Genomic DNA, 26043 nt, shown 5'->3' on the forward strand with positions numbered 1-26043 from the left:
GGAGGATGTCATCGGTTCAGTCAACCTGTTCTTCAGCCAACTGACAAGAAAATTTAAATCAGATGAAATAATAATAAACAGAAAGGAGAGATATTAACAATGAATTTAAAACTTTTTAAAGGTGGAAATAAAACAGAAGTTTTTATATATGAGATATGACTTCTTTCATTTTTAGTTAAAAAAAGTTGTAATAATAGGTAAAAAAAGGACATTTAAAAAATCTTGATGCAGAACACTGATGTTAAAAAGAAGCATTTTACTGAAACTAAGGCTGTTGAAGGGGGTAGGTTGATCGTTGAGGAGGGTGGAAGGTAAATGTTGTATGGATGTAGGACTGGTGTGTATGTATAAGTCGGGTAGGAGTGGCTTTTGGGATACAAGAGGGGTTCTACATCTACATCCATACTCCGCAAGCCACCTGACGGTGTGTGGCGGAGGGTGAGGCTAAAATTTGAGGAGGAAAAGCAGTTAGGGATAGAAGCGTGCAAGGGGAAAAGGGGGTGAAGAAAGTATGGAGAGGGGAAGGATAGGGAGCCTGGATGAGATGGAATAGGTGAAGAGGGTGTTAAGTTGATAGGAGGGGTGAATATCAGGATGCAGTTCATGATCTGGGAGGGGAGAAGGTTGAAGTTCCTTTGGAAGAGTGTGTGGAGTGTGCATAGGTGTAGGTCTAGTGGAATGTGTTGGTAGAGGCACAGCAACTCACTGGGGTCGGAAAGTAGAGGGGGGACTACAGAATTATTGGAGTCGAGTTTGTGGATGATGTAGGTTGTTCAGAGGTGTTCAGAGTGAGAGAGAAGAGGTGCTATAGTGATGAGTTGGTAAAGGATCCACGTGGTGGAAGGTTGTCGAAAGCAGAAGGCAAAGTGGACTGCATGCATTCAAGGATTTGGGTGGACTTATAGAACTTACGCATTTGCAAAGTAAGGGATGGGTTGGATCAAGGTTTTGTAAATGTGGAAGATAGTGGAGGTATGCAATACCCAAGTTCGGCCAGTTAGTAGTTTGAGTCTATTGTGGACCTTTTGTTGGATGGTTAATACACTCCTGGAAATTGAAATAAGAACACCGTGAATTCATTGTCCCAGGAAGGGGAAACTTTATTGACACATTCCTGGGGTCAGATACATCACATGATCACACTGACAGAACCACAGGCGCATAGACACAGGCAACAGAGTATGCACAATGTCGGCACTAGTACAGTGTATATCCACCTTTCGCAGCAATGCAGGCTGCTATTCTCCCATGGAGACGATCGTAGAGATGCTGGATGTAGTCCTGTGGAACGGCTTGCCATGCCATTTCCACCTGGCGCCTCAGTTGGACCAGCGTTCGTGCTAGACGTGCAGACCGCGTGAGACGACGCTTCATCCAGTCCCAAACATGCTCAATGGGGGACAGATCCGGAGATCTTGCTGGCCAGGGTAGTTGACTTACACCTTCTAGAGCACGTTGGGCGGCACGGGATACATGCGGACGTGCATTGTCCTGTTGGAACAGCAAGTTCCCTTGCCGGTCTAGGAATGGTAGAACGATGGGTTCGATGACGGTTTGGATGTACCGTGCACTATTCAGTGTCCCCTCGACGATCACCAGTGGTGTACGGCCAGTGTAGGAGATCGCTCCCCACACCATGATGCCTGTGTGCCTCGGTCGTATGCAGTCCTGATTGTGGCGCTCACCTGCACGGCGCCAAACACGCATACGACCATCATTGGCACCAAGGCAGAAGCGACTCTCATCGCTGAAGACGACACGTCTCCATTCGTCCCTCCATTCACGCCTGTCGCGACACCACTGGAGGCGAGCTGCACGATGTTGGGGCGTGAGCGGAAGACGGCCTAACGGTGTGCGGGACTGTAGCCCAGCTTCATGGAGACGGTTGCGAATGGTCCTCGCCGATACCCCAGGAGCAATAGTGTCCCTAATTTGCTGGGAAGTGGCGGTGCGGTCCCCTACGGCACTGCGTAGGATCCTACGGTCTTGGCGTGCATCCGTGCGTCGCTGCGGTCCGGTCCCAGGTTGACGGGCATGTGTACCTTCCGCCGACCACTGGCGACAACATCGATGTACTGTGGAGACCTCACGCCCCACGTGTTGAGCAATTCGGCGGTACGTCCACCCGGCCTCCCGCATGCCCACTATACGCCCTCGCTCAAAGTCCGTCAACTGCACATACGGTTCACGTCCACGCTGTCGCGGCATGCTACCAGTGTTAAAGACTGCGATGGAGCTCCGTATGCCACGGCAAACTGGCTGACACTGACGGCGGCGGTGCACAAATGCTGCGCAGCTAGCGCCATTCGACGGCCAACAGCGCGGTTCCTGGTGTGTCCGCTGTGCCGTGCGTGTGATCATTGCTTGTACAGCCCTCTCGCAGTGTCCGGAGCAAGTATGGTGGGTCTGACACACCGGTGTCAATGTGTTCTTTTTTCCATTTCCAGGAGTGTAGATAAGGGTTACACATTAGCTGCCAGTCATTGATTAGTCCAAGATTTTAGTGTGTTAATTAACTGCGTATTACAGTTGTAAATGGTGAGGTAGAAGTCATGGAGATGTAAGGTGTGGGTGGGGTGTCCTAAAATTATTACCTGAGTTTTGGAAGGGTTGGTCTTCAAGAGCCATTGGGGTTACACCAGGAGGTAAACTGATTGAGGTAGGTTCGGAGGGTTCATTGAGATTTCTGGAGTGTAGAATAAAGGGCGAGGAAAGCAGAATCATCAGCACACTGAAGGACTGGTGGAGGTGGTTTGAGCATATCAACGGTGTAAAGGAGAGGAGAGAGAACAGCTCATTGAGGCACACCTGCAGTGGACTGGAACATATGGGAACTGGCTTTGTTAACTGTGACAAAGAATGAGTGATTAGAGTGAAAAGATGCAGTAAGGGAACGTAATTAATTGAAAATGCGTAGGTCTCGAGTTTGAAGAGAAGACTACAATGCCGTACACAGTTATAGGCTGTTTCCAGGTCGAGGAAGACGAGGAAGACAGGTGTTGAGATGATGGTACAAGAGATGGATGAGGTGCAGGAGCTGGTCATTAGAGGAGAAGTTGGTGCAGAAGCCACACTGGTTAAAGTGAAGGAGGCAGTGTTGATTCAGGTGTCGATGGATATCTTGGGAGAGAATAGATTTGAAGACCTTGCTGAATACTGAGATGAGGGAGTTAGGGTAGTAGGAGGAGGGATCAGTAGGGAGCTTATGCAGTTTGAGGAAAAGTAGGATTTTGGAGGTTTTCCACAGTTCAGGATAGTGGAGAGGATAGAGGTATAAAGGGTTGCGAAGCTGGCTAAAAGAGAAAGGGGTTAAGGTGTCGATAGGTTATGTGGTCATGACCAGAGGATGTGTGGCATTTTCTGTGAAGTACTTGTTTTATGTCATATGCTGTAATTGGGTTGTTTAATTCCATTAGAGGTATGTTGTCCAAGTACTGGTAGCAGGGACTTAGGGGTGGGACAGTGGTATTTGTGCATACATGGATGGTAGGGAAGAGGGAGTAATCAAAATGAGGGTCGTCCGAGATTGAGAAGATTTCAGAGAGATAGGATGTAAAGCGGCCAGTTTTGCCCTGGTTGTCAGGTAATGGATGGTTGTAGTGAAGGAGCAGGTAATGAGGGATGGAATGGTTGTAGTGAGTCAGTGGAATGCTCTCCAGCACTTGGAAGAATTAATGGTGATTGTAGTGTTGAGTCTGGTGCATGTCTGACGCCACTCTCAGAGTTTTTTAGCATTGTGTAAATTTCTGATGTGTCTCTGTATTTGCCAGTGGCATGTAAGTGTATCCTGGACTGCAGTCCTTAGGAAGCCTGATATAAGCGACAACACGCTCAGAGAAGGAGTGGGGCTTGTGGGAGGAGAGTAGGATTATGTGGATATCTACATCTACATACATACTCCGCAATCCAACATACGGTGCGTGGCGGAAGGTACCTCGTACCACAACTAGCATCTTCTCTCCCTGTTCCGCTCCCATACAAAACGAGGGAAAAATAACTGCCTATATGCCTCTGTACGAGCCCTAATCTTTCTTATCTTATCTTTGTGGTCTATTCTGCGAAATGTAAGTTGGCGGCAGTAAAATTGTACTGCAGTCAGCCTCAAATTCTGGTTCTCCAAATTTCCTCAGTAGTGATTCACGAAAAGAACGCCTCCTTTCCTCTAGAGACTCCCACCCGAGTTCCTGAACCATTTCCGTAATACTCGCGTGATGATCAAACCTACCAGTAACAAATCTAGCAGCCCGGCCCTGAATTGCTTCTATGTCCTCCCTCAATCCGACCTGATAGGGATCCCAAACGCTCGAGCAATACTCAAGAATAGGTCGTATTAGTGTTTTATAAGCGGTCTCCTTTGCAGATGAACCACATCTTCCCAAAATTCTACCAATGAACCGAAGACGACTATCCGCCTTCCCCACAACTTCCATTACATGTTTTTCCCACTTCATATCGCTCTGCAACGCCCAAATATTTAATCGACGTGACTGTATCAAGCGCTACACTACTAATGGAATATTCAAACATTACAGGATTCTTTTTCCTATTCATCTGCATTAATTTACATTTATCTATATTTAGAGTTAGCTGCCATTATGTACACCAATCATAAATACTGTCTAAGTCATCTTGTATCCTTCTACAGTCGCTCTACGACGACACCTTCCCGTACGCCATGGCATCATCAGCAAACAGCCGCATATTGCTATCCATCCTATCCAAAAGATCATTTATGCAGATAGAAAACAGCAGTGGACCTACCACACTTCCCTGGGGCACTCCAGATGATACCCTCACCTCCGATGAACACTCACCATCGAGGACAACATACTGGGTTCTATTATTTAAGAAGTCTTCGAGCCACTCACATACTTGGGAACCAATCCTATATGCTCGTACCTTAGTTAGGAGTCTGCAGTGGGACACCGAGTCAAACGCTTTCCGTAAGTCAAGGAATATGGCATCCGTCTGATACCCTTCATCCATGGTTCGCAAGATATCATGTGAAAAAAGGGCGAGTTGCGTTTCGCAGGAGCGATGCTTTCTAAAGCCATGCTGATGCGTGGGCAGCAGCTTCTCTGTCTCAAGGAAATTCATTATACTCTAACTGAGAATATTTTCGAGAATCCTGCAACAAACCGATGTTAAGGATATTGGTCTGTAATTTTGAGGATCCGTCCTTCTACCCTTCTTATATACAGGCATCACCTGCGCTTTTTTCCAGTCGCTCGGGACTTGACGTTGGGCAAGAGATTCGCGATAAATACAAGCTAAGTAAGGAGTCAATGCAGTACAGTACTCCCTGTAAAACCGAAATGGACTCCCATCAGGACCTGGCGATTTATTTATTTTCAACTCATTCAGCTGCTTCACAACCCCAAGGATGTCTATCACTATGTCCTCCATACGAGAATCTGTACGAGACTCAAACAGCGGTATGTTTGTACGATCCTCCTGCGTGAAAGATTTCTCAAATGCTAAATTTAAAACTTCAGCTTTCGTTTTGCTGTCTTCCGTTGCCAGGCCACACTGATCAGTGAGTGACTGGATGAAAGCCTTCGACCCGCTTACCGATTTTACGAGCGATTCTAGGCGCTACAGTCTGGAACCGCGCGACCGCTACGGTCGCAGGTTCGAGTCCCGCCTCGGGTATGGATGTGTGTGATGTCCTTAGGTTAGTTAGGTTTAAGTAGTTCTAAGTTCTATGGGACTGATGACCTCAGAAGATAAGTCCCATAGTGCTCAGAGCCATTTGACCCATTTTGAACCTCTTTTACGTAAGACGAGAATTTCCTTGGGTTTTCAGCAAGATCTTTTGCTAAGGTATGACGGTGGTAGTGGTTGAATGCTTCGCGTATCGCTCTTTTTTGCAGCAGCACAAATCTCTACTAACTTTTGCCTGTCCTCATTCTCCCGATCTTTCTTGTACCGCAAGTGCAACTGCCTTTGCTTCCTGAGCATTCTCCGAATTTCGCTGTTAAACCACGGTGGGTCTTTTCCGTCCGTAACCCACTTTTTCGGCACATACTTCTCCAATGCGTGATTTAAAATGTGTTTAAAATTTTCCCATAATTCTTCCACGTCCATCGTACCGGAAGTAAATGAAGTCGATCCATTTACTAACCGGGATGCTAACAACAGCTTATCTGCTCTTTCTAGTAAGAATGCTCTCCTAGCCTTCTTGACCGACTTTTTAACTTTTGTAACCATAGTCGTAATGACAACATTATGCTCACTAATCCCTGTCTCAACACTGACACCGTCGATGAGGTCTGGTCTGTTCGTGGCTACCAGACCTAAAATATTTCCATTACACATTGACTGTCGATTTAGCTGCTCAAGACAGTTTTCGGATAATGTGTTCAAAAGTAATTCACACGACGGCTTGTCTTTACCACATGTAATGAATCCATAGACATCCCAGTCTATACTAGGTAGGTTGAAGTCTTGGTAGGGATGTGGGTATTATAGCATCCAACAATGTCTGCTGATATCTGCTGCAGGAAGATAATGGCATAGGGGACTTCTTCAGATTTCTGGAAGGTGATGGTGCGGCTTTCAGTGTGGGTACCTAATGGATTCCCAGTAGGCATTCCAGTTGACATGGAAGTAATCATGGACAGCATTTGGAGGAGGCTGGGATGGGGTACATGGGGATGAGGTAGTGTGTAGAAGATGGTGAGGAGAACAGGTAGGTGCTTGCTTCTAATTGGATCGAGGATATCTGCAATGAGGCATCCAAGGAGGATGGAGGATGCTAGGATGACATCTGGGGTGGTAGTGCTTCCAGGATGGGTATGGTGTGGGGTGGGGACATTGTGACCTTGGAGGGAGTCTGTAAATTGATGCCACCAATTGAGTTCTGCAGATGATCTACTATGGATGTTGACGTCAGTGACAATAATATTGGTGGAAAAGGTATGGTGTATGTGCCTGAAAAAATCTCTGTTGAGGGGATGATTAGGTCATGTACTGTACTGCATTAGGTAGCAGAGGTGACAATCAGGATTTTGTAGAAGAATCTAAGGATAAGGTGCTCAGTGGGATTATCAAGCAAGAGTTGTGGTGACCAATTGCAATTCCACCTCAGGCCAGGGGAAGGGGATTATCTGTCTGGTAGAGAATATAGGGAGAGATTCGGATGGTGTGACAGGTTTGAAGGAACATTAAGGTACAGACATCGTATTGGGACAGAGTGTGCATTAAGAGGGGCTTGTTTTTTGGTAGGAAGAGGATGCTTTGGTATAGGACGCTATATTGCTGTCAAGCCCTGATGAGAGCCTGGAGGGTGGGTGAGTGAGTGAAGAAGCTTAAATGAGAGTGCCGAGATGGGTAAAGAAGAAGTGGATTTGGTTTCGGGAGTAGGTTGCTTGGGAATTGAGGTGGAAGACTGAGTGGGCAGTGAGGCATATTTGTTGTAGTACATGGAGTTGTTGGAAGCGGTGAATATTTTTGAGGATGATGGTGAAGAATTTGGTGATGTCTTCGTCAGTAGGAGTTTGGTGGAGGGAGTTATTGGCATGGATAAGATAACCAGTAGGATCGAAGTGTTCCGTTAATTCCAATTTGACGGTTGGGAGTTTAGCTTTGCACTTAGTGAAGTAGGTATGGTGGGAATCATTTCAGGTGTTGCAGGTGGGAGGGGAAGTGAGGTTGGGACATTGTTGAAGAAAGTGGGAGTCATCACAGCGAGAACAGGTGAGAAGATTTTAACAGTCAGGAATGAGGAGGTCATTGTAAATGAGGCTTTTTGGCAATGGTAGGACTGTTGAAAGATTTGGAAGGTTCAATTTGATGCCAGCTGTTACACATCAGGGCTCCCTCACTAAGGAGGTGATTAGAGGTGGGGGCAGACTCTCTGAAGACTTGCACGAAGAAGGTGGAATCTGCGTTTTTGTAGATACAACTGACTGTGTCGATCTCTAAAGCAAGATAGGAACTGAGTTCAGAGACCACCTCCTCTGCCCTGATATCAGGGCCAATCTTTGTCATCACAGCAGTGAATCTGGGAAGGGGGGGGGGAGGCTGGTGTCGCTTGGATGTACTGGTAATGCTGAAAGAAGTGAGGGAGACATGAGGGTCAAAGGTAATATGAAGGATTTTGAGGAGGAAATCGAAGTGGAAGTTGGGATTCGTGGATTTGATGAGGACAGAATCTTTGTGGGGATGATTTGAGCGATGAGAAATTGATGAATTTGGGGTCAGTATGGGGAAGAATGAAAGTGGAAACAGCCATAGGAGAAGGTGCAGGGGAGGGAGCAGTGTCCATGTGTTTGCTAGGATCGAGAGTTGTTTGTAGTTTTTTGATTATAGTACTAGTAGTGGGGTCTGCATTAGGGCGCTTCTGTGGTTTTTTGTCGTTGTGGGATGGGATTGGGATTGATGATATGGGGACATGTCGCTGAGCAGATCCTTCCATTGGGCAGGAGTTGTTACAGCGGCTTGTTGACTGTATGGTAGCCTCAGGGGTTGCCATGGCAGCACGATGAGATGTCATTTCTGCAGGTGCTGCAGGGGAGGTGAAGAAGGTCACAGAATATGGGGATGAGACTGTGAGAGGAGGAGGGTGGACATAGGACAGTTGCTGAGAGGAAGCGCTCCATGTAGTGGTAATGGGAGTAGAGGAAGAGGTGGTGTCAATGATGGAGGTGGCACAAGTGTCCATTGTGGGTCAAGGAAACAGGAAACAGAAAGTAGATGATAATTGCTGGTGGTAGAGCGCCACTGGGATGTTGGGAGATGATGGCAGCGACGTCCTGTGTGATGTGCTGATGACAACAGATCAGGATGGTTGCAGTGGCATCAAAGAAGGAGGTGGTGGTGGCAATGTTGGTGACAGTGACAGCAACATAGATGAGGTGGGGAGACAATTGTAGTGACACCAGCTGTGACAATGGGAAGATGACTGAATTGTTAGCAGCTGCAGTGAAGATGAAGTGATAGTAGGCAACGGTGGCGACAGCAACAGCGACGATGATGGTAGTGTGCAGTAAGACAAAGGCGGCCACAATAGAATGATGATACACAAGGAGATGATAATGAACACCCACATGCACACACAGAAGAAAGTCTCAATGACACAAGAAAACAACACAGACACACAGATATGGATGTGGAGCATAGGAGAGTGGCGCCTAGCAGTCTACACAACAACAACAGTAGCAATAACTGAAATAGTGCTAGACATTTCCTTTCACTTAGTGCTGATGGGCACAGAGTCATCTTTTCTTTCTTTACTGTGATTTCATTCCCCTGCTCCACATGGGCAGGGGAAGGCTGGCAGTGCCACAACCTGCCACTCTTCAGCCGAGTGGCATTACAAAAAAGAAAAAGAGGATATTTACACATAAAAAAGGGCGGAAACAGGGGGATATAAACGAAGAATAAAAACTGCCAGGAGGGACATGCTGAGGGACAGGAGGCCTGAGAGGAGGGAAAAAGAGGGGAGAGGAAGGTGCAGTGGGGGTGGGGGCTGGAGGGGGTGGGAGGAAAAGAACAAAGATGGGTCAGGGGTGCACCAAGAGGCAGCAGACCGCTGGGGCAGGAGATGGAAGGCAAGTCAGGAGGGAGCACAGAGACACAGTAGGTGGAACAGGAAAGGGAGGGGAGTGTAAGAGGGTGGAAAACAGCTCAGAGGAAGGGAAGAGGAGAGGGAGGGAGTTCTGAGGAGTAGGAGGGGGAAGGTGGGGTTAGACTTGGTAGGAGGGGTAGAGATCAGGGCGAAGCCCATCATGCGGGAGGGGTAGGTGCTGGAAGTCGCATTGGGAAAGGAGGTGCAGTGTGTGGAGATGGAGGGGGGGGGGGCACAACGGTAAAGGTGTTGTAACAGACTGGGGGTAGAGAGGACAGAAGACACCAGGGGGGTTGGGGAGCTCAAGTCGGCAGACGGAAACAGGGGGATATAAACGAAGAATAAAAACTGCCAGGAGGGACATGCTGAGGGACAGGAGGCCTGAGAGGAGGGAAAAAGAGGAGAGAGGAAGGTGCAGTGGGGGTGGGGGCTGGAGGGGGTGGGAGGAAAAGAACAAAGATGGGTCAGGGGTGCACCAAGAGGCAGTAGACCGCTGGGGCAGGAGATGGAAGGCAAGTCAGGACGGAGCACAGAGAAACAGTAGGTGGAACAGGAAAGGGAGGGGAGTGTAAGAGGGTGGAAAACAGCTCAGAGGAAGGGAAGAGGAGAGGGAGGGAGTTCTGAGGAGTAGGAGGGGGAAGGTGGGGTTAGACTTGGTAGGAGGGGTAGAGATCAGGGCGAAGCCCATCATGCGGGAGGGGTAGGTGCTGGAAGTCGCATTGGGAAAGGAGGTGCAGTGTGTGGAGATGGAGGGGGGGGGTCACAACGGTAAAGGTGTTGTAACAGACTGGGGGTAGAGAGGACAGAAGACACCAGGGGGGTTGGGGAGCTCAAGTCGACAGACGATGTACAGGGTACAGATGTGTTCGAGGAAAAGGAGAAGATGTGGGAAGGAGATGGGGTCATAGAGGATCTGCATAGTGGACCGAAGGCAGATATGGAGGGTGAGGCGGAAGGTATGGCGTTCAAGGATTTGGAGGGCCTTATAAAATTTGGGAGGAGCAGAAATTCAAGTGGCACTGCCATAACAAAGGATGGCGCAGATCAAGGATCTGTAGGTGTGAAGGATGGTGGAAGGATGCAGTCCCCATGTCTGGATGGACAGGAGTTTCAGGAGTAGGAGTCGATTGTGGGCTTTCTGTTGGATTGTAAGGAGATGGGGAGTCCAGGTGAGGTGATGGTCGGAGGTGAGGCCCAGGTATTTAAAGGTAGGAGTGAGGTGGATAGGATGACCATAAATGGTGAGGTAATACCGTGGAGCCGGAAGGAGAAGGGGGTATGACCTATGAAGATTGCCTGGGCTTTGGAAGGGTTGATGCGAAGGAGCCACTGGTTGCACCAGGCGGTGGACTGGTCGAGGTGGTTTGAAGGGTACACTGGGAACGTTTAAGGGTAGGATAAAGGGCTGGGAAGACAGTGTCATCAGAAAATTGGAGGAGATGAACAGGCAGGGGAGGTTTGGGCATATCGGCTGTATACAGGTGATAGAGGTGAGGGGAAAGACAGAGCCTTTGGGCATGCCGGCATTGGGATAGAAAGTACAGGAGCTGGTATTGTGTATAATGATATAGGAGGTATGATGGGAGAGGAAGGCAGCAACGAGATGGACGAAATTGAAGGGGAGAGCATAGGTCTGGATTTTAAAGAGGATCTCACGATGCCAGACACAGTCGTACGTATTCTGGAGGTCTAGAGAGAAACAAAGATAGCAGAGCAACAGAAGTTAAGTGGGAGGGAAAGGAAATTGGCAAGGTTGAGGAGCTGATCGTCAGTTGAGAAGGAGGGTCAGAAGCCACACAGGGTAAGGGGAAGGAGATTGTGCTGGTTAATGTGATGATGAATATGGCGGGAGAGGATGGACTCGAAGACCTTACTAAACACGGAGGTGAGGCAGGGGTTTGGGAGAGGTGTCAGAAGGGGTTTGTTGGGTTTAGGGAACAGAAGGACATGGGAAATCTTCCTCAGGTCAGGGTAAAAGCTTGTGGAGAGAAGGATGTTGTACAGGGTACCAAGGGCACCCAGGAAGGAGGGGGGGGCGGATTCCTTGAGGGGGCAGTAGGTGACACCGTCGTGACTATGGGTGCTGTTGCGATTGGATCGGAGGACGAGTTTAATGTCATGCACGGTGATAGGAGTGTTTATGTCTGAGGGGGGGGGGGGGTAACTGATCTAAGTACGGAAAACTAGGAGTGACTGTCGTGAAAGAGGTATTAGTGTGTTCAGTGACAGTGGGGAAGAGATAGTAATCAAAATGAGTATCCTCAGGAATGTAGAAGACCTTGAAGAGGCGGGAATCAAATGGTTAGCTTTACTGATGTTGTCAGGGAAGGGGCAGTTATCGTGGAGAGGAGGGTTATGCAGGATGAGAGACCAGTACTTGGAGGAGTTGACAGGGAGGACAGTCTGGCTTTGTCCTGTTCTTGCTAGTTTTTGCTATGTTAAGGATTCGCCTTGTGAGGCTGTTCTTTTTCATCCTGCTGATGTGTCCATAAAATTTCATACTTCTCGTTGTAAAGGTGCCCATTATTATTTCTATCTCTACATAGATCTGTCTTGTTAGCCTCTTTATCCTATTTCCCTCACGAAATACTGGCCCATATATTTTCCTCGGAATTTTTCCTTCTTGTTTTTCAATCTCTCTAATTTTGGTATGACCAAGAATCACTTTAGTTTCTGTAACCATTGCGTTGTAATGCTTTAGTTTTGCATTGACAGAAATAGATGTTTTATTGTAGTGATTCCAAGCGAGCTTATGTGCTTTCTGTAAGTCGGAAATTCTTTCTTGATTGGCTGTGGAGTTCAGTTCTGATGGTTGGATTAGGTCTCCTAGATATCTGAAGTGCGCGTCTCATGCCACTTTTCTGTTCTGAGTTGTAATGGGGAGATTATATGCATGCTTGCTTTCGATCTATTGAATCTTGTAGGAGATTTGTAGGCTAGTATTCTGTGAAGTATTCTGTGAGATTTCGTGAAGCTTCTCCAGAGCAAGTTTGGCTTCTTCTCTACTGTTGGTCAGAATGGCAAGATCGTCCGAGAAAAGCCAGATACTTCACATTGATTCTCTGCTATTGTTTAAACCTGAGTTGAATTCCCTATGTTTCCTTTTCCCATGTCCTCACAACTTTTCCCTGGACCACGTTAAATAGAAGGGGGAGAGGCCATCTCTTTGGCGAACACCATTATGAATATGAAATATTTCTGACGTTAGTGCCATAAATTTAACTTCGGAGGTTGTAACTGTTAATGTCTGTTGGATAACTGATCTTGTTTTCGTGTCAATCTAAAATTCCTCGAAAGTTTGGAATAAAGTTTGCTTATCTACTGAATCATGGCTGACAGTGTAAATTGCGAGTGTGTAATCTCTACAAATACAAACGCAAATTGAGCGAAAAATGTACGACATATGTAAAAAGCAGTGATTACTGCAATCGTAAATGCATTTTGCGTACCGGTACCTTGATGTGATAATTCAATGGATAGTATTACTATATGTCAGAACCTGTTCTGTTAGTTCGAAGTTATAGTAGAAATTTAAAATGTATTATGCAAAGTATCATTAGGGTTGATGCACACAACCAAAGGTCTGTATCGCTAGTCGGAAGCTCATTTTCGAAAATGTCTTATGCCCTTTCTGGCGTCAGATTAACAACATGTATTATATAAAAATTAATGGTGTGGAACCCAGCCCACGCTATTTGGCCACGAGGCCCAGAAGGTCATAGATTGGCCTACACAAGTGCAGTACTGCTCTATTGATTTTACTTCAACATAGTTTTGGAGAAGTTCTGTTAGCTCAATGTTCTAACCATTTGCTTGACAGCCTTTGTTTGTGTGTGTGTGTGTGTGTGTGTGTGAGAGAGAGAGAGAGAGAGAGAGAGAGAGAGAGAGAGACAAAAATCAAATGCTCCAAGCACTATGGGACTTAATATCTGAGGTCATCAGTCCTCTAGACTTAGAACTACTTAAACCTAACTAACCTAAGGACATCACACACATCCATGGCTGAGGCAGGATTCGAACCTGCGACCGTAGCATCAGCGCGGTTCTGGACTAAAGTGCCTAGAGCCGCTCGGCCAAAAGAAGGATATTGTTGTGTTTACAACGTTAGTGAAGGGTACTGTTTAAGTTCGGACAAAAAATGCCGAGATTTCCAGAGAACTGGAAGGTGTGTCAACAGCTAAACATGTAAACATCATGTACTTGAGAGATGTAACGGCAAGCATGTAAAATTGCGTGAAACATAACCTTTCACAGTTAGAGTTAGTCGTTGTTCTATGGCGTCGTAAAGTACCGGAGAAGTAGACGAATGATTGAGATTTTGTGGAAACAACGATAAGCCGTTATATCACTAGCATCAGTATTTGTCATAAATTGTGTGGAACTCTCAGTCTCCCAGTTGTCGGTACTGGATTCATTATTTCAAGGCGAAATTCATTGTTTTAGGTACAATATTCGTTGTAAAGCACAAGACTACATCTGGAAGGCGCCTTTCTCTTCTTGTGTAACACAGAATCGACGCTGTAATATATACCGATATGCTATTCAACAGCCGTTCCCATTTTCCAAGGACTGTCAGTAAATATGAAATATTTTCTGATTACTGTAGAATCGATATCGCTTTGCTCACGGTATTTCGCCGTCTGACTAAGAAATTCAGAGAAAAAAGTCTGATGTCATTCATTATACACCGCATAAAACACATCAGTCCATGTAGTAACGATACTTCAGCGGCGTCCTTACATGAAATCTGTATCATTCTCGTACATGTCTCAGCTGTGAATTCTGTAAAATTTAGCATTAATGTTTCGCGAAATAAAAGTCCACATGCTATTCTTAATTCATACTTAACTGGAAGAATGCAGAAAGTTGAAATAAGTGGTTCATGTAATGTTAAAACAACAGCTGATTCCTCAAACTGGCAAACTGGGGGGGGGGGGGGCGGGGGGGGGGGGCTATGAAGTACGGGATCCCACAGGGTTCGGTCTTAGGTCCTGTTCTGTTCTTGATATACACTCCTGGAAATTGAAATAAGAACACCGTGAATTCATTGTCCCAGGAAGCAGGAAGGGGAAACTATATTGACACATTCCTGGGGTCAGATACATCACATGATCACACTGACAGAACCACAGGCACATAGACACAGGCAACAGAGCATGCACAATGTCGGCACTAGTACAGTGTATATCCACCTTTCGCAGCAATGCAGGCTGCTATTCTCCCATGGAGACGATCGTAGAGATGCTGGATGTAGTCCTGTGGAACGGCTTGCCATGCCATTTCCACCTGGTGCCTCAGTTGGACCAGCGTTCGTGCTGGACGTGCAGACCGCGTGAGACGACGCTTCATCCAGTCCCAAACATGCTCAATGTGGGACAGATCCGGAGATCTTGCTGGCCAGGGTAGTTGACTTACACCTTCTAGAGCACGTTGGGTGGCACGGGATACATGCGGACGTGCATTGTCCTGTTGGAACAGCAAGTTCCCTTGCCGGTCTAGGAATGGTAGAACGATGGGTTCGATGACGGTTTGGATGTACTGTGCACTATTCAGTGTCCCCTCGACGATCACCAGTGGTGTACGGCCAGTGTAGGAGATCGCTCCCCACACCAAGATGACGGGTGTTGGCCCTGTGTGCCTCGGTCGTATGCAGTCCTGATTGTGGCGCTCACCTTCACGGCGCCAAACACGCATACGACCATCATTGGCACCAAGGCAGAAGCGACTCTCATCGCTGAAGACGACACGTCTCCATTCGTCCCTCCATTCACGCCTGTCGCGACACCACTGGAGGCGGGCTGCACGATGTTGGGGCATGAGCGGAAGACGACCTAACAGTGTGCGGGACCGTAGCCCAGCTTCATGGAGACGGTTGCGAATGGTCCTCGCCGATACCCCAGGAGCAACAGTGTCCCTAATTTGCTGGGAAGTGGCGGTGCGGTCCCCTACGGCACTGCGTAGGATCCTACGGTCTTGGCGTGCATCCGTGCGTCGCTGCGGTCTGGTCCCAGGTCGACAGGCACGTGCACCTTCCGCCGACCACTGGCGACAACATCGATGTACTGTGGAGACCTCACGCCCCACGCGTTGAGCAATTCGGCGGTATGTCCACCCGGCCTCCCGCATGCCCACTATACGCCCTCGCTCAAAGTCCGTCAACTGCACATACGGTTCACGTCCATGCTGTCGCGGCATGCTACCAGTGTTAAAGACTGCGATGGAGCTCCGTATGCCACGGCAAACTGGCTGACACTGATGGCGGTGGTGCACAAATGCTGCGCAGCTAGCGCCATTCGACGGCGAACACCGCGGTTCCTGGTGTGTCCGCTGTGCCGTGCGTGTGATCATTGCTTGTACAGCCCTCTCGCAGTGTCCGGAGCAAGTATGGTGGGTCTGACACACCGGCGTCAATGTGTTCTTTTTTCCATTTCCAGGAGTGTACATTAATGACTTACCATTCCACATTGATGAAGATGCAAAATTAGTTCTTTTTGCTGATGATACAAGTATAGTAATAACATCTAAAAACCAAGAACTAAGTGATGTAATTGTAAATGATGCTTTTCACAAAATTATTAAGTGGTTCTCAGGAAACGGACTCTCTTTTAATTTTGATAAAGCACAGTATATACAGTTCCGTACAGTAAATGGTACAACTCCAGTAATAAATACATACTTCGAACATAAGTCTGTAGCTAAGGTAGAATTTTCAAAATTTTTAGGTGTGTCCATTGATGAGAGGTTAAACTGGAAGCAACACATTGATGGTCTGCTGAAACGTCTGAGTTCAGCTACGTATGCTATTAGGGTTATTGCAAATTTTGGTGATAAGAATCTCAGTAAATTAGCTTACTATGCCTACGTTCATTCACTGCCTTCGTATGGCATCATATTCTGGGGTAATTCATCATTGAGTAGAAAAGTATTCATTGCTCAAAAACGTGTAATCAGAATAATTGCTGGAGCCCACCCATGGTCATCCTGCAGACATCTATTTAAGGATCTAGGGATCCTCACAGTAACCTCACAGTATATATATTCACTTATGAAATTTGTTGTTAATAATCCAACCCGGTTCAAAAGTAATAGCAGTGTGGATAGCTATAACACCAGGAGAAACGATTATCTTCACTTTGCAAGGTTAAATCTGACTTTGGCACAGAAAGGGGTAAATTATGCTGCCACAAAAGTCTTTGGTCACCTACCAAACAGCATCAAAAGCCTGACAGATAGCTAACTAACCTTTAAAAATAAATTAAAAGAATTTCTAGATGACAACGCCTTCTACTCATTGGCTGAATTTTTAGATATAAATTAAGGGGGAAAAAACCACTTAAACATTAGTGTCATGCAATATTTTGTGTAATGTAATATCTTGTACAGACATCTTTTATTAACCTGACACGTTCCACATCATTATGAAGTGTCTTATTCATGATCTATGGAACAATTATTAATCTAATCTAATCTGAATTGCCTTGTAATCGGTGGAATCGATGTGCTACATTCTCGCATTGTCATGTCCGAACTGATATAAAATTAGGATCGTGCATATTTGTCAAACAACCCTGAAAATTTTACATATGCATCTGTCATATAAATCCTTCAAAAATAGTACATGTCATCAAACATAAGTGCAAACCATTATGATCACGGAAACCTGGCAAAGTTCTCAGATTTCGTGAAGTACAGCTCTTATTGTAAAATAATATGCATTACAGGATGGATTCTAAATTTTGCATGACAAATCCGAAATGTGTTAAAGCCATCAGCAACACAGCAACATTCTGTTCTTGTGTAGCACCAAATCGCCGCTGCAGTAGTACACACTGAGGTGACAAATGTCATGGGGTATCTTCATATATTGTGTCGGACTTCCTTTTGCCCAGCTTGGTGCAACAACTTGACATGGCGTGGATTCGACAGGTTGTCACGAGCATGCAGGTACACACATACCACACAACTCACAGATGCTCTGCTATGTTGTACTGGCTGAACACACATCTGGGATTGCATTGCGGTAGGTGTACTAGGGTGGAGTGTGGGTTGTGTTTGATGTGGTGGGTAGGGGAGAGAGATATGGGAGACAGGATGAGAGGTTCAGGATGGGTACCTGGCAGCTTGGAAGGTGGCAGTAGGTTTGCTGGTTAGGAATGTGGGAGTTTGGTGTGGCAAGTGCATGGGCCAGGTACGTGAAACACAGGGACTAGAGCTGGTCAGAGTGTCATTCAGGATGAACAGTGAAGCTGGTGCAGAGATGTGGATTGGGAGGGGATGACAGGAAAGAGGAAGGGGAAACGGTTGGGTAGAGGATGTAGGTTAGTGAACTTTGAGGCCAGGAGGGTTCAGGAGTGCCAGATATGTTGCAAGGATACCTCCCATCTGCATACTTCAGAAAAGATAGTGGCAGAGGGAAGTATCCAAATGGTCTGAGTTGTGAGACAGCCATTGAACTCAAGTATGTTGTGCTCAGCTGCATGTTGTACAACTGAATGGACAATTTTCTTCCTGGCCACAGTTTCATGGACTGGAGTAGGAAGTACTGGGTGGTTGGATTGGACAGGTCTTCCACAGGGATGTGATCCCTGTGGCAAGGGTGTGGGAGTAGGAGTGCCATAGGAATGGACGAGGATGTAGTGTAGGTTGCATGGATGACAGATACCACTATAGGAGAGATGCGAAGTAACTTGGGCCAGGTATGTGACACACAGGTACCAGAGCTGGTCGGAGTGTCATTCAGGATGAACAGTGAAGCTGATGCAGAGACGTGGATTGGGAGAGGATTACAGGAAAGAGGAAGTGAAAACGGTTAGGTCCAGTATACTGTGCCTCATTTCCAGGCAGGTTGTACGGGTGACAGAATACCACTTTAGGACGGGTGGGAAGGAACTTGGCTAGGACATCCCCCATTTCCAGCCATGATGATGGATAATCAAAGCCCTAATGAAGGATATGGTTCAACTGTTCCAGTCCTTGTTGGTGCTGGGTAATGAGATAGCGAAGGTGCTCCTGTGTAGCTGGTTCTTGGGTGTAGTGAGAGGATTAGAAGTGTGTGAGGATATGGCATGGAAAATCTGCTTGTGGACTAGGTTTGGAGTAGTACCTGTCTCTGAAGGCCCTTGTGAGACCTTCAGCTCACAGGGCAATGGAGTCTGCAGCCATCCACTGGTGGCTGGGTTGTATGGGAGTGATTTTTTGGTGCACAACAGGTGACAGCTGTTGAAATGTAGGTACTGTTGGCAGTTACTGGGTTTAATATGGACAGAGATACAGATGGAGTCATCAGAGAGGTGATGGCACAGTAGGACCAGGTGAGAGACAATATGGCAGACAAGATGTTGAGGTTTCGGAGGAATGAGGATGATGAAGATGTCATCAGTGAACCTGAAACAGACAAGGGGTTTAGGGTTTTTGGAAGCTAGGAAGGTTTCCTCTAGAAGGCCCATAAAATGGTTGGGATAGGAAGACGCTTTACAGCTGTTCATGATGGTGTCGCAGGAATCTGAAGGATGTTGCAGGAGGTAGTGTTCGAAAGCAACTAGGCCATGGGCATGAGGGATGTTCATGTATGGGGAGATGGCATCAACAGTGATGAGTAGAAATCCAGGAGGTAAAGGGGTGGGCATGATGGAGAGTCTATGAATGAAGTTAGTAACTTTGATATGAGATGCTGGGTTTCGGATAACTCGTTGGAGATATTGGTCAACCAGAATAGAAATTCTTTTTGTAGGGGCTCAGTAACCACCTACAATGCAGCATCCAAAGCTGTGGGTTTTGTGCAGCATGTAGAGAGCGGAGGTGCACGGTATCATTGAAGTGAGGAGGAAGATGGTATCACAGGATAGGCTCTGGGATGGGTGTAAGGATTTCAGTAGGGATTGGACACTATGTTGTACTTCTGGGATAGGATCACTATGACAGATATGTAGGTGGAGAAGTCAGAGAGTTGGCAGAGATCCTGGGTACAGTATAGAGTGTGACCTGGTAAAGATTGCGTCGGCATCGAGACACACCAATGTTGAGTTTGTATCTGTCCTGAGACGCCATGACCGGCCTCATTTGAACTCTTCTGTTGGGAGAGTTAATTTGGAGTTGGAACGGCTGCTTGGGTCGGGTGTGGGGGCTCATATTGGTGTGGTTCCTGTTGATTCTCTCAGTAGGTGGGGCTATACCAGGCATGGCCTACATCTCAACAGGAAAGGGAAGGGGAAACTGGCTGGGGTAATAGCAGGAAATTTAAGGGGGGAGGCACTGCCATGAATGGTAAAATACCAGTGGTTACAGGTGTTGGAGCAGCACCTTTTTTAGGATAGGTAAGACAGAAAGATGTCAAGTTCTACGGGAGGTCAGGATTGAAACAAATCTTCAGTTTAGGAAAGAAATTAAACAGCACAATTCTAGCACATTGGATCACCAATCACAGCTGTCAATTATAAATTTTCACCAATCACCAGAAATTTTATCTCCACCAAGTTGTATCTCAGTCCTAGGTAATTGCATTGTTGAATTAAAGTCACCCAACCCAGTTGACATAATCTGCCTCTCTGAACACCATGTGACCACTGGTATAGCAGCTAGGCCTAAGCACAATGAGAAACTCAGACAGGAGAGTACTGCAAATGTTAGAATAAGGAAAGGTTCTCATAGAAGTATAATTAAAAATAATATAAGTATATTTCATCAAAATATTGGGAGTTTAAAGAATAAAATAGATGAGCTTCTGGTTTGTTTAGAAGATTTAGAAGCTGAGGATGAAATAGATATACTATGCCTGTCTGAGCATCACATTGTTACTGATGTGGATAAGGTAAATGTAGGTGGATATAAGCTCTCTGCACATGTAATGAGAGAAAATATGGAGAAAGGAGGAGTTGCCATATATGTCAAAAGTTATCATCGTTCAAGAAGTATAGAAACAAAAAAGTTTTGTGTAGAGAAACATATAGAAGCATGTGCCTGTGAGCTTAAATTAAATAAAGGCACATTTATAATTGTAACTGTATATAGGTCCCCATCAGGAAATTTTCATCTATTTCTGAAAAATTTGGACTCATTGTTGTGCTATCTGTCAGACAGGGGGAAGCAAATTATTATTTGTGGGGACTTCAATGTAGATTCTCTGAAAGAGGGTAATAGGAAAAATGACCTTGAAGTATTACTCGGTTCTTTCAATTTGACACCCGTTATTGATTTTCCTACTCGGGTGGTAAAGGATAGCAGCTCACTGATAGATAACTTCTTTATAGACCAAGATAAGTTTAACCAGATAAATGCTCAGCCTGTTGAGAATGGTCTTTCTGATCATGGTGCACAGCTAATTACAATATATGACATAGCTCCATTCAGCAATACTAAACAGTCCTCCAAAGTAGTACGTTCAGTCAACGATTTAACAATTGCAAATTTCAAGGAAAGCCTACAGCAGTTAGACTGGGATGAGGTGTACCATGAACCTGATGCCAATTTAAAATATAATTTATTTCATGACATTTTTGTAAATGCATTTGAAAACTGCTTCCCCAAGAAAATAGTTAAATATACTCGTAAGAAACCTTGTAACAAACCATGGCTTACTAAGGGTATAAAAATATCTTGTAACCTGAAAACCTGACAGCAAGAAAGAGTAGTGACCCAAAAACTATCAAACATTATAAAAACTACTGTGTTATATTAAGAAAAGTTATTAAAAAATCCAGAAGTATGTGTATCATGTCTGAAATCAGCAACTCTGATAATAAAATTAAAACAATTTGGAATATTATTAAAAGAGAAACAGGTCAACCAAGAGCACAGGAAGACAGTATTAGCATCAAATTGAATGAAAACTTTACGAACAAAAAGTCAGAAGTTGAAAATATTTTTAATAATCATTTTCTAAATGTTGTGGATATAGTAGGATCCAGGTGTTCACTAGAAGATGCTAGGCTGTTAATGGAAGAGGCCATACCTATGCAATTTGATACAATTGAAATCTCACACACTTCTCCCTCTGAAATTAGCAAAATAATAAACTTGCTTAAAAGCAAAAACTCACATGGAATTGACGGCATTTCCAGCAAAATACTAAAAGCTTGTTCTCAACAGATAAGTAAGATTCTCAGCCACCTGTGTAATAGCTCTCTGGAACAGGGCATTTTCCCTGATAGACTGAAATATGCTATTGTTATACCTTTGCATAAAAAAGGGGATAGATCTGATGTCAACAATTACCGTCCAATCTCCCTTCTAACAGCTTTATCCAAAATTTTTGAGAAAGTAATGTATTCAAGAGTAGCTTCACATATCTGTAACAATGAAGTACTAACAAAATGTCAGTTTGGTTTCCAGAAAGATTTTTCAACAGAAAATGCCATATATGCTTTCACCAATCAAATTTTGAATGATCTGAATAACCGAACACCACCCATTGGGATTTTTTGTGATCTCTCAAAGGCTTTTGATTGTGTAAATCATGAAATTCTGCTAGACAAGCTCAAGTATTGTGGCATGAGTGGGACAGTGCACAAATGGTTTAATTCGTACCTAACTGGAAGAGTGCAGAAAGTTGAAATAAGTAGTTCTCATAATATGCAAAGATCAGCACATTCCTCAAACTGGGGAACTATCAAGAATGGGGTTCCACAAGGGTCAGTCTTGGGTCCTTTGTTGTTCTTAATATATATTAATGACTTGCCATTCTTTATTCATGAAGAGGCAAAGTTAGTTCTCTTTGCTGATGATACAAGTATAGTAATCACACCTGACAAGCAAGACTTAACTGATGAAATTGTCAATACTGTCTTTCAGAAAATTACTAAGTGGTTCCTTGTAAATGGACTCTCACTGAATTTTGATAAGACACAGTACATACAGTTCCGTACAGTGAATGGTATGACGCCATTAATAAATATAGACCTTAATCAGAAGCATATAGCTAAGGTAGAATATTCAAAATTTTTAGGTGTGTCCATTGATGAGAGATTAAATTGGAAGAAACACATTGTTGATCTGCTGAAACGTTTGAGTTCAGCTACTTATGCAATAAGGGTCATTGCAAATTTTGGTGATAAACATCTTAGTAAATTAGCTTACTACGCCTATTTTCACTCGTTGCTTTCATATGGCATCATATTTTGGGGTAATTCATCACTGAGGAATAAAGTATTTATTGCACAAAAGCGTGTAATCAGAATAATAGCTGGAGTCCACCCAAGATCATCCTGCAGACATTTATTTAAGGATCTAGGGATATTCACAGTGGCTTCTCAGTATATATACTCTCTTATGAAATTTGTTGTTAACAATCAAACCCAATTCAAAAGTAATAGCAGTGTGCATAGCTACAATACTAGGAGAAAGGATGATCTTCACTATTCAAGATTAAATCTAACTTTGGCACAGAAAGGGGTGAATTATACTGGCACTAAAGTCTTTGGTCACTTACCAAATAGTATCAAAAGCCTGACAGATAACCAACAAGTATTTAAGAAGAAATTAAAAGAGTTTCTGAATGACAACTCCTTCTACTCCATAGAGGAATTTTTAGATATAAATTAAAAAACAAAAAAAAAATATTAATAAAAACTAAAAAAAATTAAAAATAAAAATAAAAGAACACAAAAAATGAAAAAGTTGTTATATTAACTTAAGTATGTTGTTAAATTAATTTAATTATGTCATGTATTGGAAAATTTGACTCGTTCCACATCATTACGAAATATCGTATTCATGATCCATGGAACTAGTATTAATCTAATCTAATCTAATCTAATCTAATCTGTCAGTAGTCACTGATTCATGACAGTGGTGTCTGCAGGAAGGATGATTAGGTCAGGATATGATTTGAGGTTGCTGATGACTGTCCATTCTTCATTTCACTCATTTTTGATGAATATCTGTTTTAAGTTGCTACATTGTCACAGAAGATCAATCCATGAGGTAACAAGCATAAACAAAATGACACTAGTGTTCAAGCCAGTCCAATAGGAGCTAATTCTAAGTGCACATTATGCTTGGACTTCTTGATTACTGCCTATGTGGTGACTCTATCAAGCAGCTGTAAACCACATGAACAATGGTGTATATTTTGGTATCATCAGGTCATTTGTAATTGATACTGCGCAGCATGAGTCATTGGGAGATTAGTAATTTAGTGGCTTGCTGTGAACTTGTTGGAGGTATCTGAGTTGTTGCTGATGTGGGTGTGACTGAGCATGTTTATATCATTAGTAAGTATTAAAAATTGTGAACTATCCATTAAAGTGATGTTCGAGGGAGTAATTTCATATATGTTTTCCAATTTTGAAATTAAAAAAAAAAGATCTGTGCTGTCTCATTTTCATAATAACAAAAATGCATTCTGTTTTTCAGATACAAAAAAATTGGACTGTTAGTTGTTTTTCATCATATTTTTTTATGGGTTGGCGATGTGCACTAGAAATTCATGAACTGACCATAACAAGTGATATGGAAATGTAATGGATAGTAATGAAAAACATTTAACAGTTGACTTCTGAAACTAGCAAGTTTTATAACGCTCCAGGGTAAGTTATTCGCATATTTCATAGAACACTGCACATACTGACCACTTATATGAGTGACTTTGGTTGTAGGGCAGACTGGAACACAGTGGGTCATGGGGCATAGTGAAAAATTGTTAATATAAAATATAGGACTGCTAGGATGCCATCATAGTTTTGCAAATTTATCCTATACTCTCTCAGCATTGTGAAAACTTGATGAATTGTGGCATGTATGTTTTACCATTCTCCTCTGTAAATTTTGCCATCTCTTCTTCATTTTGTAGAAACCAAATATTGAAAACGTAAGTAGTTATCATAGGTATTGTCTCTTCATACCATATAAAGTACAGAATTATAACATCTGTGTATGACAGAATAAATATATTTAATTGTATTGATGGGGTACGGGGCAGAGTGAACAATGTTTCCTGGGCAGTGTCAGCATATATGCGGAAAACAGAGATGGTTTGCTAAAGAGAAATAAAAACTACTCTTGGTCTAACACCTGCTGAAGAAATGGAGAAAACTGAGCAGTGTAATTCAAGATGGTGTGAAAGTTCTGGCCACTGTAAAATGACGTAAAATCCCTAGACAGACTCTAAAAAGGTTAGTTATCTTGGCAATATGATGTTAAAAAAGGTGCAGTAGTTGGAAGTGTACCAGAAAATACTGATAATGATACAAATATGGCAGATATAACAGACAACAACACCATAAGCACTATCCAGCTGTAAGCCTCCTGGTGACTAGTACCTCTTTAAACAGTTCAAGACACTTGATATCACCAAAGGAAACACAACCTTTTTGAAAAGCATTCACTTGTAAGACAGCAGCCCAGCATGGAAGAAAAAGAGGAAGGACAAGAATTCTTACTTATATCCTGGAAAAGTAGGAGCTTCTAGAGTGTGGAAATGGGAAGAAAAAAAATTGGCCAAACTATCAAAATCAAGCAACCAATAACTCCATTTGTAAAAATGTCAGAAGGCAACTTCAGCCAGATAGCAGCTAATACAGCTCTGCTATTCTTCAGATGAATGACAGTCATGATAATTCAAGTCTTCATAACTTGGGAGAATTCAGCATAGAAGTTGAGCTCAAAGAGAATGACTATGTTATTGAGAAAGTGTCAGCCTAAAGAAAAGAAATTCCATTTCACCATTTCATAGCACATATCAATTCAATTAAAAAAAATTAAAGGACTTCAACTATGACTTATCTCCAGAAGTTGTTGTAAATTTGAGTGACATATTTTGCTTGCTGCAGATGCAGAATCACATAAAATTAGCTTCACAGATGTCATTTGTAGACTACCAAAGATTTCCACAGTCGACTGCACAAAACAAACTTTAGCAATGTCACTTCTTATTGACATGGGTACTTTACGGTATTCAGTGATTTTATTATGTATCAGGTTAACATATCACACAATGTTTACTAAGAAAAATAAATGTGTACAGTCTGTCTTCTGTTGTTATTTTTTAACTCACTGTGCCCCATGCCTGTGCCCACTGTGCAGCATGATGGGGGTAAAGTGGACATTTCCACATCATTTTGCTGTCAAATATTCTGTATGTAAAAGTTTTATTAGAACAAACATATAACGTGAGATAGAAACTAGATGGCATAGGCTTCCTACATGACATGAAATAATCCATAAGAATTATCTAATTTTACCAGAGAATATTCTAAAACAGAAAATGTGACATCCATGCTTCAGTCTGCCCTAATTATATTAAGTAACCTTGTATTTGAATTATTAACTGCAGTTGACACATATATACAGTTCTGTACAGATCTACAAAACAAAAATGACACCTATTTTAAAAAAAACAGTTTCTGTTGTCTATCAGCAATTTTTATTCACTGGTGAAACAGTTAAGTACTTAAATTGTGAATAGTGTGAGGGAATATGGAATAGTTGTAGGTAAACAACTAGAATTCTCTCAGATACATATTTATTCACACTTAGCT

At 43.8% G+C, this 26043-nt stretch overlaps 1 long non-coding RNA gene across 1 annotated transcript in view; it reads left to right on the plus strand.

Moving 5' to 3' along the window:
• The window catches only part of LOC126184967 (uncharacterized), a 70370-nt gene that overhangs the window by 30753 nt on the left and 13574 nt on the right, over window positions 1–26043 (plus strand). The window contains exon 2 of the long non-coding RNA XR_007536916.1: window positions 23921–24093. This is a non-coding gene — a long non-coding RNA (uncharacterized LOC126184967). The remainder of the gene's footprint in view (window positions 1–23920; window positions 24094–26043) is intronic.

This window comes from Schistocerca cancellata, chromosome 4, assembly GCF_023864275.1.
Source record: "Schistocerca cancellata isolate TAMUIC-IGC-003103 chromosome 4, iqSchCanc2.1, whole genome shotgun sequence".
Lineage (NCBI taxonomy): Eukaryota > Metazoa > Arthropoda > Insecta > Orthoptera > Acrididae > Schistocerca > Schistocerca cancellata.